Here is a 14,123-nt window from a genome sequence, read left to right as displayed (position 1 = left end):
CCACTGACCAGTACAGTGAAGTCCTCATTGTTCAAGCATGTGAAGCCCAATTCACTCTTCTTGGCTGCCAGGTTACATTGATGTCACACAAACCATTCTCATTATATTAACAATGGCTGGATTTTTCCGGACTATGTGTGTGTGTGTGTGTGTATTTACACACACATACTGTAAGTTTCATAGTATATGTATATAGTGTTCCATTGGGTAAGTATATTATAATTTTTCATCCATTTGTCAATGAACACCAAGCGTTTCGTTTAGTGTTTTTGTTTGGTTGGTTATTTTATTGTTGTTTTCTATTGCAAACAAGTGGCTATGGTTATTCTTGAGCGTGTATCCTATTTAATTTGCAAAAGTGTTTAGTGCAGCAGTTCTCATACTTTCTGGTGTCACAACCCTTTTTCACTCTTGAAAATTATCGAGGACTCCTAATAGTGTTTATATGGATTATACATCTATAAACTATTATAGTTGGAAATTAATCTTCAATAAAATTTAAAACATTAAAATTTAAACAAATTATTAATTTGCTTTAAAATAATAACAATATAATTATTTTTAATAATATTGTTAACATCCAATTTTATGTTAACATCAGTAAAATCATGTAATCCAATTATATGTTAACATCAGTAACATTATTACAAAAATAACTATTTTCCAAAACCCAAAATAAATTAATAAAAATAATTACATTATTTTTAAATTTAAAAAAATGTTAAAGTCTGGCTTAAAAAAAGAAACAAATTCTTATTTCTGCACTGCAGTCAATATATTGGGTTTGATGTTTTGGTTGAAGTATTTAAAAAATGTCTGGTCTTGCACAAATATAAAGCTGGAAATGAGAGGATCTAAGAGACATCATGAAGATGTTCTCAGATCACACCTTCAGAACCACTGCCTAAGTACTGAATTGCTTCCGATGATACTGTCAATTGCTAATAAAAGTGGTTGTATAAATTTATACTCCTACTGAAAACATATACCAGTTCTTATTTCCCATGTTTTTGAAGACATTCAATATTTTCAAACTTTTATATCATGTGAAACCTGTTAGATAGAAAATGGTATGTCTTTAATTTTCACTTCTCTGCTGACTAATATGGGTGAATATCCTGGAGCTATGTGTGTTTCCCCTGATAAGTGCCAGTCAAATCTTTTGACAATTTTAATTTTTTATTTGTCTTTTTAATTAATTTGTTCTTTCATATCCTGGCTAGCATTCCTTTGACACCTACACATAGTAAATATCTACTCCTGTTTTTGTGCCTTGCTTTTTTTCATTGTCGTTCTATTACAGTTGTCCCAATTTTCCCCCCATTGCTCTCCCCTTCACCGCTCACCACCACCCCACTCACACAGTCAATCCCCACCCTGTTGTCCATGTCCATGGGTCATGTACACCTGTTCATTGATTAGATGTGCCTTGCTTTTTTATTCTCTTTATGCTTACCTTTGATGAAAGGCTATAAAGTTTAATGAAGAGAAATTTATCAAATTTTACCTTTAAGATCTTCTGAGGGTCCAGTTTAAGAAAGCCTTTCTTATCTCAAACTCATAAAAATGTTCTCCCAAATTTCTTCCCAAAGCTTGTGTGCTTTGCTTTCCGTACCTAAGCCATTAGACCTCCTAGAATTGTGTATGCTGTGAGGTGGATTTTTGCATATCTAAAAACATTAGTACCATACTAATCTGTTAAATTCCCCATGCCTTTCTCATTAGATTGCTTGGGTTTATATCTGGACTCTCTATTGGATGCAATGATTTATTTGTCTGTCTATGACCAATACTAGAATACCTAGCTTATTTCTAATGAATATTGATATATGATGATGTTTCTTTAGCAATATCTTGGTCTGCTTTCATTCTCTTATTTTCCCTTATAAATTTCAAAATCATCATACTTATTCTCTACATATGGGAAAAGAAATCTTGGAAATTTGGTTCACAGTGCACTGAATCTATAGATTAAACTGGGGACACTGACTTATTTATGAAGTTGAGTTTCCCTATCCTTGAATATAGTACACCTCTAAATTTTTGTCTTCATTAATGTCTTTGAATAAATATAAAATTTTATTCCATAAAGTTTACTTACCTTTGGCTAATTTACTCCCTGATCACTTATCTTGTGAAGTTATTAAATATAAACAGTGACCTTTTAAATGTTATGTTTAATTATCACTGCTATAGGGAAAGGCAATAGCTCTTTTTATATCTGGCATTTTCTTAAACTCTCTTATTAATTCTAATAATTTGACAGTAGTTTTGGAGGAATATTCTTTGTAGGTCTTTGTGTACAGTTATATTTTCACTTTCTTTCTTCTTTCCCAATTCTTGACTTTACCATTATTATCATTGGTGCACCGATGACAGCCTAAACTCTAATGGTGAATAGGAATGTGGATGGCTGGCATCTTGTCAGGTTCCTGATTTTAATGAAATAGTTTTAAACTTTACCATTAAGTATTATGATTTTAATAAGATTCTTTAAGAGATATCCTTTATCTGTTTTATAATTAAGAACACTTTTCATGAATAAGATTTTAATATTATCAAATGTGCTGTATCCATTATAATTTTATGAATGTTTCCTTTTAAACTGCTAAATATGTTAAAGTATGTGTTAATGGAATATTAATGTTGAGTCACACTTTCATTTCTGTGATAAGCCTACCATAAAGTTGATATATTTTCTTTTTTATACATGGTGGGATTCCATCTGTTACTTTTGTTTTGTTTTGTTTTGTTTCGCATCTACGCTCACGTGTGAAATTGGCTTGAGATTCACCTTTCTCATGAAATCTTTTCCTGTGTTGGTTTTTCATTTATTCTAAAAAATCTCATAAAATTACTTGGGGCATATTCTTTCCTCTTCTATACAGATTTGTGTGTGTATGTAGAAATCATATGCTCCTTGAATGTTTAGTATGACTATTTCATAAAACAACAAGGTTTTACATTTTCTTGGTCAGAAATTTTAAGCTTTGCTTTAATTTCTTTAATGGTTGAAAATTACATGTATCTCTTTTTAAAAAAATTATATTTGGTTGAATTTTTGTAGGACTCTCTAACCCTTTCATGGATGTTTTCAAATTTACTACAGAAAGTGCTTTATGTTACTCTTTTACTCTTTTAAATTTCTATGGATTTAATTGTAGTGACTCCTTTTACTTCCAAATATTGAAGTCTGACAATGATCTGGTCAATCTTTTCTGAGTTTTGTAAATTTTACTGATCTTTTTGAATAACACATGTTATATTTTGTTGATTTTCTTTACTCTGTTTTTTATTTCATTAACTTCTGGTTTTATCTGTATTCTTTTCTTTATATTCTGAGGTCTCATTCTGTACTTTTTCTACGTCAGATGTGTATCATTAATTTTGAAACTTTCTGTTTTTCTAATGTCAACACTTAAGGCTATAATTTTTCCTCTAAGGACCACTTTTGCTGTATTTCTCAAGTTTTGATATCTATTATATTTCATAATTTTATTATTGTTCTGTACTACATATTTTATAGTTTTTATTGTGACTCATTATATTATCCATTATGTATTTAGTATTTTAAACTTTGTTGAGGTCTAATGTGTGGTCAATTTTCAAATTCAATTGTCAGATGCTATGTTTTTTACAAGTCTTTTTGATAAAGTTTATCATGTGTGATTTTCAAATCTACATATCTATTCATTTTTGTCTGCTCAGTCTAGCAATAGCTGAAAGGGCTCTGTTTAAATACGCTGCAATAAAAGAATATTTATCAGTTTCTTAATCTACTTCTTTCAATCTCTGCTTTATATATTTTTAGACTGTGTTTATAGAGATAAACACATTTAGAAGTTTGTATCTTCCAGATATAGTAAACCTTCTTGAATAACATAACATTGATTTTAGTCTTATTATGCTTTTTATATTCAAGTACATGTATCTTTTGAATTATTTGAATTATTTCATTATGATACACAAACACTTTTTTATTAGGATTCATTTATTAAACATTTTAGTCTTATATGTTAGCTATTTATGTTGTAAATAACATATACATGTATTTTTTAAACTCCAGGAACTAGTATAAAGGGCACATGGACAACAACTAAGGGGGGGTGGAAATGGAAGGGAGGGGGGGAGCACTGGGGGGTGGGCTGGGGTGGGAGTAAAAAACAGAAAATGGTACTTGAACAATAATTAAATTTGAAAAAATCCAGACAAGGTAATTTATACAAAGAAAAAAATCTCCAGCATCTAATATTTGTCTTTTATTCCCAATATTTTCCTTTTTTAAAGATTTGATTTATTTTGTAGAGAGGGGGGGAAATGGGAGAAAGAGAAGGAAAGAAACATTAATCGGCTGCCTCTCAGACACACACTAACCCAGGATTAGCCCTCAACCCAGGCATGTGCCCTGACCAGAAATTGAACGGGAGACCTTTTGCTTTACAGGACGATGCCCAACCAACTGAGCCACACCAATCAGGGCCCAACATTTGTCTTTTAACTGAAGTGTTTAGTTAATTTCAAGAAATTGTGGCTATTAGTATATTTGGGTTAGTTTCTCAATTTTATTTTGTATATTTTGTCCAGTATTGTATTTGATAGAACTTTATTTGGAATAATGCCTTGAGATGTAGTTTCTTGTGGTTTTCTTCTATGGAGGATATTTATTACTTACAATTTGGAACTTATACATCATGGTATCTGAAAATATTTTGTGGATTTGCCTTTTTTTGTCAAGGCATGTAGGGTGAATACATATGGGCTACAAACTTGTATAGGGGCTGGTTTATGAATTAACAGGAAAAAATGATCTCTCTACCCAGATATAGGGTTTTTTTGTGGGGTTGTTTGTTTGTTCTTCTGTTCTCCTGTGAAACAAGTTTTAGGTGAGGACATTTGCGGTCTTGACATTTCGGGATGCTGTGCTACCAGAATCCCCAAGTTAGGTGGTCTCTAAGGTTCGCCTCTTATTGTTGCCCCTCAAATTCATCAAGACTAAATTTCAGATGCCCAAGGAATGGCATTGCCTCTCAATAATTTTGGTTTTGGTTGTTTTTGTTTAGGACTTCAAAGCCCTTTCTACCTTGGATTCCTGCTCTCATTCACGTTTGGTCCCTGGGGAATCCCTCAGCCTTTTTTCTGAGTCAGTTCAACATTTTTTAAATTTAGTATATGTTCACACATAATTTTTATAGTAGGATAATTGTTTAAGATATCTAGTTTCTCACATCATTAATTCTGGGATTTGTTTCTTATTCTTTTACTAAGCATTTATATTATATTTGAATATTGAAGAAAATATAAAGTTCATTAACTCATAGTTTTAATTCATGACAACTACCCAAAAAGGGTGGTAGATGTGGGAGTATCCATGGATTATGAGATTAAAAATAATCTGTTGTAAATGTATTAGTCTGCACACAGACAGTGTTAGAAGGGAGAAACACAGGGAAATGAAGGTAGAAGACAAATATTCAGCCCTGCATCCATTAAGTCAGCAGACAGGCATTTTGTACTGGCTCTGGGTCAGAAATCGGGCTGGGTACTGAGGCTATAGCCAGGCACAAAACAGACAGAATGTTTGCCCTCACAGAGCTTAGTGTCTGTTTGAAAGTAGGCTAAGGTAGGTACATACAACAAGCTGAAGGGGTCTGAATGGAAAAAAGCCAACATATGAACAAGGCTAGGTAAGAACTAACAGAAGAGTGATATGGGGGAAGGCTAGAGTTCAGAAAATCTTTTAAGAAGTACCAGTCTTGTACATGCCAGTAGCATTTCATATACAAACCTATATTCTTCAAGGACAAATAAGACCTCTTAAAGGGACCACAATGTCTGGATATGGATGAGCATTTAGGGAAATGTCCTTGCCAGGTCTTCAGAGTTTTTAAATATCTGTAATAGAATTTTAACAATTGCAGTAGATAAAATACTGTGGAATAGTAATGAATGAACTAGAACTAGGTCCCAGGTATCACTTCTGTTTTAGGTAGACAAGAAGTCTTGCACAGAACTTGAATGTTATGTGGGTGTTACACATCTCTGATCATTGGTCACTTTTTAGATGTCAAGAATGCCCTTTTTTCACATTTTATGCTACCAGGACTGTGATCCAATAACAATTTCCTGGTAAGTGCCTCTCATGTGCCCCAGGGGAACAATTGCTCTGCTTTGCTGTGCTTAAAAGAAATTTAAACTAAAAAGATGCAAATTTCACTCTCTCATCTACTGTGGTTGTGAATATGCTAAGAAAATAATTTTTAAATTATTGAATTTTCACTTCTATGAGACTTCAACATAATTGCAGAGAGGGCACCTTTAATTTTTTATATACTTATTTATTAGTAAATAAGAACTTTCTATTCAAACTCCAAAAGACTGGTCCAGGGGAACAAAACTATAATGTAATGGCCTCTAGTTCATTAAATTGGAATGTTGCGATTGAATTACCAATTTACATTGTTTTTAATTTCATCTTATAAATTATACTATTTTAAAATATGGGAGAAAACTGTTCCTTGGGAGTCAGCTTACCTCCAACTCTGACTCAGAAAGTTTTATTTGTCCCTGGGGAACTGGAAAGTAGGGGATCCGTGGCAATTTCACGGGAGCATTACCATGAAACATTCACAGACATGTTCCTACATTACAGGAGGCTTACTAAACACAGCCAATCACTGAAAAGCACACGGAGCACTCTCAGGGTTTTGAAAGGCATTTTCAAGAAGGAAAAGGTAGATTCTGAAAATCTGACTTCAGTGGAGTCACAGATATGTTTGCCCACAGTGTGTACTCTGAGATGAGGATGTGTGAATGACTGAAAGGGGATCAGCACTTTGTTTTTTTGGTTTTTTTATTAAACATTTTTTATTGATTATGCCATTACATTTGTTCTATTCCCCCCCTCCATTCCCCTCCACCCTGCACACCCCTCCCCCACCATCCTGCCCCTTTAGTTCATGAACACGTGTCTCAAGTTCTCAAACTCACAGTTATCAACAACCACACCTAAAACAAAAGGGATCAGCACTTTGGAAGGAAGGAAAGGGAAGGAAGCAGGAGCAGGTAGACAGGAGGCCAAGCTGTAATACAATCTCGATGAAGGCCTCAGCCAAGCTCCTGGGAGCTCTGGAACTGGGCTGGCCTTTGGAGTTGAGAAGATCACCCTTCCACCTGTGGGTGTTCTGACCTGAGAATGGGCATGAGCTGGGGTGAGGTTAAGTCTGCAGTCAAGGTCATTTCAGAGGAGGGCTGCAGCTGAGGACTGTCTGCCAGCAGGGCTGACAGCATCCACACAGAAATAAGTCTTTCAGTCCTGAAGGTAGATAAGGGTGCTGCACATAGTATCTGTGCTTAGAAAGAATTTGAACACAACCAAACATTTGTCAAACATTGATGAAGGACAAATATTTGGCATGGGAGATTTTAGACCATTAAATGTTATCCTTTATTCACTTAGCAACCAGGCCTTTAGTACTTAGTCTGTGCAGAGATTTTACTAGATGCTGTGGAAGCAACTTTGGAGATGAGTCAATCACATGAGGAAGGGGCCACCATGGACACGGAACATCACCCATAGGCTGCATGTTTTATGCACATTTTTCACCCAGTCCTCACAAAACCATTTATGAACTGGGTATTAATTCTGATGAGGAAATGGACATTTTTATGAGTGTTAAAAATTTGCCTAGACCACACAATAAATAAATGGCAGAGCAGGGATGCCGTTTATTCTGCCTGAGTCCAAAGCCCTCGCCATTTCTAGGGGAGAGCATTGTGCTGTCACCAGGTCAGACAGACTACCATGACATAGGCAAAATAAGCTGCGCCCCACTCCATGCACCCAACAAGTGCCGAGAGGCATGGAGGAAGAAGCTCCCAATTCTCCCTGGAGACTGTCTGTTGCCGTAGCCTGAAAGACTGAGTAGGGTTCTCGTTGATTGACATGAAAGGGAAAAAGGGATGGCAAATTGGAAGACATTCATGATGATTAGAGACATAAAGTAATTCACTCTTCACATGGGATTTGTTGTAATCTTTCTGAAACTAAACCATATCTTTGTGAAAACACTCTGGACTTTGGTCCTTCGTCATTCAGCTCAAAATCCTTATTGTGGGATCCAAAACCTAAGGCCATTGACATAATCTGGTCCTTGCTTCCTTTGCCGGCCCCAGCTAACTTTTCTTCACCTTAAAATCTATACTTCAGTCGTGGTGAACTACTGCCATTTCCTTAAGGCCTTGTTCTGCGTGTCTCCTTTGCTCTGTCTCTACCATTGCCCATCTCTCCTTTTGTTTCTTTCTCAGACTCTCTCACCTCCTCTCTCTCTCTGTTTTCTTTCTCACTGCTTACTTCTGGGATACTCTCCACTTTGCTGCTTTTCACCTGGCTAATCCAGATCTCTGCTCAAAGTCTCTCTGCTTGGTATTTGGTACTTCCCACGTGTTCCCCACAGCACCTTGTGCCCATCACAGTGTTTCTCACACTTTATTGAAAGTCTCTCTTTTTAACGGTGTCTGCTCCTCACTAGACTTCAAGCTATTGGAGGAAAAGAACCATCTCACATTTGTATGATACTATTGCCCCAAGCATAGTACCTAGTGCATGGTAGATGTTAAATCATATTACAAAGAAGGAAGAAAGGCAGAGAGGGAGGAAAAAAGGATGGAAAGAAGGGGTGGAGAGAAGACAAGGGGGAAGAAAAGGAAAGAGCGAAGGAAAGAGGGAAGAGGAAGGAGGGAAGGAGGGAAGGAAGGAAGGAAGGAAGGAAGGAAGGGAGGGAGGGAGGGAGGGAGGGAGGGAGGGAAAGGAAGGGAAAGGAAGGGAAAGGAAGGGAAAGGAAGGGTGAGGAAGGGTGAGGAAGGAAGGAAGGCAAGCTAAGCAAAGAGAGAATTGGGAATTATATCCAGGTGTCTCTTGTAACTGGCTATCGTAAAGTTTATTAATAGCTTTTAGATTAAAAAAATAGAATTAGGGCATTCCAATTTCAGAATATTTAAGTGGAAATGCTAAAATGTGCCCTTTAGACTGGAGAATGTTTGGTAGTAATTCTGAGAGAGAAAACTAAAAACTCTTAATATTTTCCATCTTTCATAACATCTGCACTACTCTGCTCTTGACATTTGTTATCTTAGGTCCTTTGCAGTGTCCCTAAATGAAAAGTAGATATTTTTAGATTTGTTTTTCTGGATTTTTAAAAATTTCTTTGCCATTCAAATCCATCCTTCCCCTCCACCAGTTTTGTAACTCTTTAATTATAAAACTATTATATGTTTATAGAAATTGTAGAAACTACAGAAATATATAAAAAGTGAAAAACTCACCCCAAATGATTCTACAGATATTTCAATTATACATTTTCTCCCCCTTCTTCTTCTATTTTTTCTTTATTTTATAACAAAATCAGCTATATATTTAATTTTACATTCTACTTTTTCCTCCACAAAGAATAATATAAATTACTCCCTAAATCATTAAAAATTTCTCATAAGAGAAATTAGTTGGTGTGAGTTATTTAATTTTATAAGCACATCTTAATCTATTTAACAATTCCCTTGTGTTTGGACATTTAGGTAGGTTCTATTTTTTGATAGAATATAACTAAAAAATAAATTGTCAGTGAGTCTCAATGTAACTTGGAGGTGCCTCGTATCTGAAGTAATGATTTTTGCGCCAGCCCTTTCTATCTTAGCTGTGGTTATTTTGGCTATTTAATTTTTTACAAAATCTCAGTTTACTATCTTGACACTAGATGCCACTTAAGGAAATTCTGAGACTAATATGATATTCCTTAGAAGAAAAAAACCCTACATTTATTTATTCATTCATTAGACATTACTAATTGCTGCTCTGTTATTTAGATCTTTGAACTGTACAGTCCTTCAGAACAAGGACTTCTGAGACCTTACAGTTAATGTGACAACCAGTCACACACGCAAATATATCAACGCAAGACCGTGGGCTCAAAGTCCTAACCATGAGAGCTCAGACTGTTAATGAATATTATGGGATGTCTGGAGGGAGAGATCTTTTCTAGGGCTGTGCTACAAAACAAAATAACCTGCTTGTCATTTGTTTGTATATGTAGGATGTTAAAAGGTAAAATATGGTTATTTTGTTCAAAATTCTTATTGGACCAATTTAAAAGCCATAATTAATAATAGCTAGTAATAGTCATTTGAAAATGTCATTCAGAAAATAAATTTTAGCTCTCAAAAGATTATCGGAAAAGTAAATTGTAACTTGTGACTCGAAGATGTCTATAAAAATAGTTACTTTATGAAATATATATAATTTATAATATTAAAGTTTTTCTTTACCATATTTAATTTCTGAAAAAATTAAGTTTTTATGTGCAGTTTTTAAAATATTGTTGAATGATTTAAACTTCTCCACAAAGATATAAATAAACATATTTCTCCAGGAAAAAAAACATTCTCCTACTATTACAAATCTTTGCATATTTTGCTCACTCTGGAGTCGGCCCTTATCTGTCCTCGTCTCAGATGGGAGGTCCCTTTTTATCTGTCTCAAGGTGCAACTCCTTGCAAGGTTGTGGCGTGGAAAGGAAGTGTCAGTTCCTGCACTTTCTTCTCCAAGCACACCTTGGTTTTATTTTGGGAGGTCATGTTCTTGGAACATACTAATTTGCCTCTCATGTCATGGCTACTTTTTTAAAAAGCCACCCATGCTGCATAATAGGTAGGTTCTCTTCAGGAAGATCAACTCATACCATGAACCTCAACTATTTCTGAAGGTTCAAAGAGGGTCCCAAGTGTGAGTGCCACTCTGAGCTCATTGTCCAAGGTACTTTCAAGAATTACCTTTTCATGCTTTGTTGGCTGGAAGACTGAAAATGATATCCTTAAAATGATAAATATAAATGCAAAGATGCCAATTATAAAATACGAACCAGATTTTTAAATAATACAGCATACACTTTTCATTACCCTTTTAACTCTGTTATTTCCATCTTCAGCTTGCATAGGGGAAAGCAGGGTGGATGCTAATGTGTTTTATATTTATCTTTCTGGAATAAATGCTACTTTTTGAAGTAGTCTTCTTACTAAAAACAAATTCTTCTAATAGGATTCTGTTCAGGAAGAGAGACCAAGATGAAGAGTCATACCTCTGAGGTAAGAAGCACATCTGTTCTTCTTGCTATGATTTGTTCAAAGATGAGCTCTATTAACGGTAAACAAATGATTTATAACCCATGAGTTCACAGGTGAAAAGCATTGTGCTCTGAGTGAGTAATTGGCTGGAAGGTACAGTATAGTTAATGTGCTACATCTGTGAGCATTGTGCACCCAGTGTTAATACTCGGGGTCATCCTCAGACTGGTAGCCAGTCATGTCATACACAGCCACTTCTGTGTCTTGACTGTTTGACCAAAGAACACTTTGGTAGTTTTATATCCTTGACCTCATTTCTTTTCTATTGCCATAATTTTCACCAAAACATCTTGTTTCTTGGCCTTACTACTTTCTCACAGTGTTCTCAGTTTTCCATAGCTGGGACTAAGTAGTTTAATTGCACTGATCAGCTCCCCTCAGAGCTCTGAATAGATGCATCTTCATCCACTCGGGGCATCCAAGACATTGTGATGTGTCTGTGAGACGAGGCATACAACGACAGACACCAGCACAGCCTGATTGGGTGGTGGACGAGGAAGAGGGAGGAGCCATTTTCTACAGCCAAGTCCTGCTTTTCTGCACAAGGAAATAACCCCGTGTTACGCTTTCGAAAGTAAAATAATTACTCTCAGGTGAAATAACTGTCATAAGTAACCCTAAACACAAGAATTTCCTCATCAGTAAATTAATCATTAACATTTATGAAAACCATGAAAAACCACATGAGATTTATAAAAATACAGTGGCCATTTCAGTCATTTACATACAAGTGGCACAATACAGCTAAAATATTTGTAATGAGGATACGTAAATCCGAGTAGTGAAGATGTTTGAGGGCCTCACCAGAGGAAAGGATGTTAGTTTAGTGTTTCCTGGGGTGAAAAGTTTTTTTTTCTTTGATTTTGCTTTTAAACTTACAACTTGCCTCTGTTCATCCACTGTTCTACTCAGAAAAGTGAAAATAGATATGTTTGAAGAGGTTTTGAAGAGTGGGTTAAATAAAACAACAGGTCATTGTAGGTTTCTGGAAAAGCACGCTCTGCCCCTGGGGCCTCCTACAGTTGATTTAAACCTGATTCTATTCCCTCTTGATTAATCGGCGTATCTGCACTGAGAAAAACAATGTTGTTGATATTGGTGTGAGCACTACTCCTCCTTCATATAGGAAAGTAATGGGTGGGCCACCATCCCAAACACCAGAAAAGTTAACAAACATCTACCTTTAGAGAAAATTGAACATAAAATACAGGGTCAGGCAAGTAATGTCTGATGAGTGTGGTCGGTAGGGTAATGATTTAGGTGTAATAATTTATAGTTTTAATTTGAACATTGCACCTAAAATGTCATATGGTGTGTGCTTGAGTGTGATACTGTTATGTTACAGAATTACATGCTTATGATTTTGTAATAAAAATATAGGTGCTATTTGTGTCAGACCCTGTATTTTGGAGAACACTACACTCTCTCGTTTAGGAGGTAGTGGTGGGATCCATGAAACTTATAATTTGAAAAACCTAAGGAGTTACTCAATTACAATGGTATAAAGCACATGATTTTTGATAGAAGAACTCTGAAATCTGCAATTCTCCTCCCTGGCACTATTCCCTACGCTGTGCTATACAGAACATGTGCAGTACTATTCTGAGTTTTTCGGAAGTGAAACAACTTTATGGAAATCATATGCAAAATGTTTCTCAAGTTTTTTTGCAGTTTACTTTTTTATGAGTCTGTTAAAAATTTAAGAGAAGCCTTGTTGACAGTTTATATGCTTATGTTTCTTTCAAAAGAATATTGGAGGATTTTTAAATTTTCATATCTAAGATGATAAAAGGTGAAATAACATCATAATTTTTATCTTGTTCAATTTGATATTTGATTGTTTTATTTTCTTTTATGAGTTTTATTCATCTTGTAATCAGTCTTGTGTGTCTCATTTAAAAAAGAAATATTTCACTTTTTCTTTTTGGGGGGATCTGCCTAAAGCGAAAGTATCCAGATAGAAAACCTGATCAAAGATCTAAATTCTCAAAACAGCACTCAGAAAATAATGTAAATATTTTAAATATTACCACTTCAATATTTTATATACCCCAATAAGAGATTTGGGTGAATACTTTGTCATCTGACAAAACTAAAGAAATGAACATATTGTTGTCTTGAATATATTTGAATATCACAATAATATTATTTCCTTCCCAATGTGTTTATGAAATGGAATATTTTTCAGTGAAGAATATGGCTACAGCCATTTATTACTTTGTCTAATGTTTTATTCATCCAACTGACACTAAGATTTTTATAGTTCACCAAGTACTTTACTAATCATGGTACTTCTTTGGCCATCAAAATTCCTTGGTGATCTAGTAAGAGAGAAACGTTATGACATTTGTAGATGCACCAATTCATTAGGTTCAACACAACCATTAGTTCTTTAATTAAAAATTGACTTGAACCGCCAGCTTCTGCTTCAGGTGAAAGAGTGATCTTTTATCAGCAAGTGGGTGTGCTGATTCACTGCGTTTACTCAACAAACATTGAGTGCCCTCCTATATGCAAAACAACATTTACGCACTCTATGTATGTGTGCATGGCGGTGTGGCAGGAGATAAAAATAATGATGAAAAACACTCATGTTTTATTTAATTTAGTTATTATTATGAAGATAAAAATTAGAAAGCTATGAAAAAAACTGATGAAGGTTTCTGGTCAAGATGTTGAAGTAAATGAGGTGCTCACATCCCCCCACAATCACATCAAAATTACAACTAAACTACAGAGTAACCATCATTCAGAAATGCCTAAAATGTAGCTGAACAGAAGTCCTACAACTAAGGATATAAGGAAGAAGCCACATATTAGAGACTGATAGGAGGGGGCAGAGAAATGGAACAGGCTGGTCCTATGCCCACGTGTGGTAGATAAAACTCAGGAGGGATATCTTGGTTTCAGAGTGCTTCCTAAGGAGTGAGAGGTCCTGGCCCCACACCAGG

The sequence above is a fragment of the Artibeus jamaicensis genome, unplaced genomic scaffold (assembly GCF_021234435.1).
Source record: "Artibeus jamaicensis isolate MK-2021 breed Jamaican fruit bat unplaced genomic scaffold, CSHL_Jam_final scaffold_1019, whole genome shotgun sequence".
NCBI classification, from domain to species: Eukaryota; Metazoa; Chordata; class Mammalia; order Chiroptera; family Phyllostomidae; genus Artibeus; species Artibeus jamaicensis.
Note: the sequence above shows the minus strand (reverse complement) of the source record.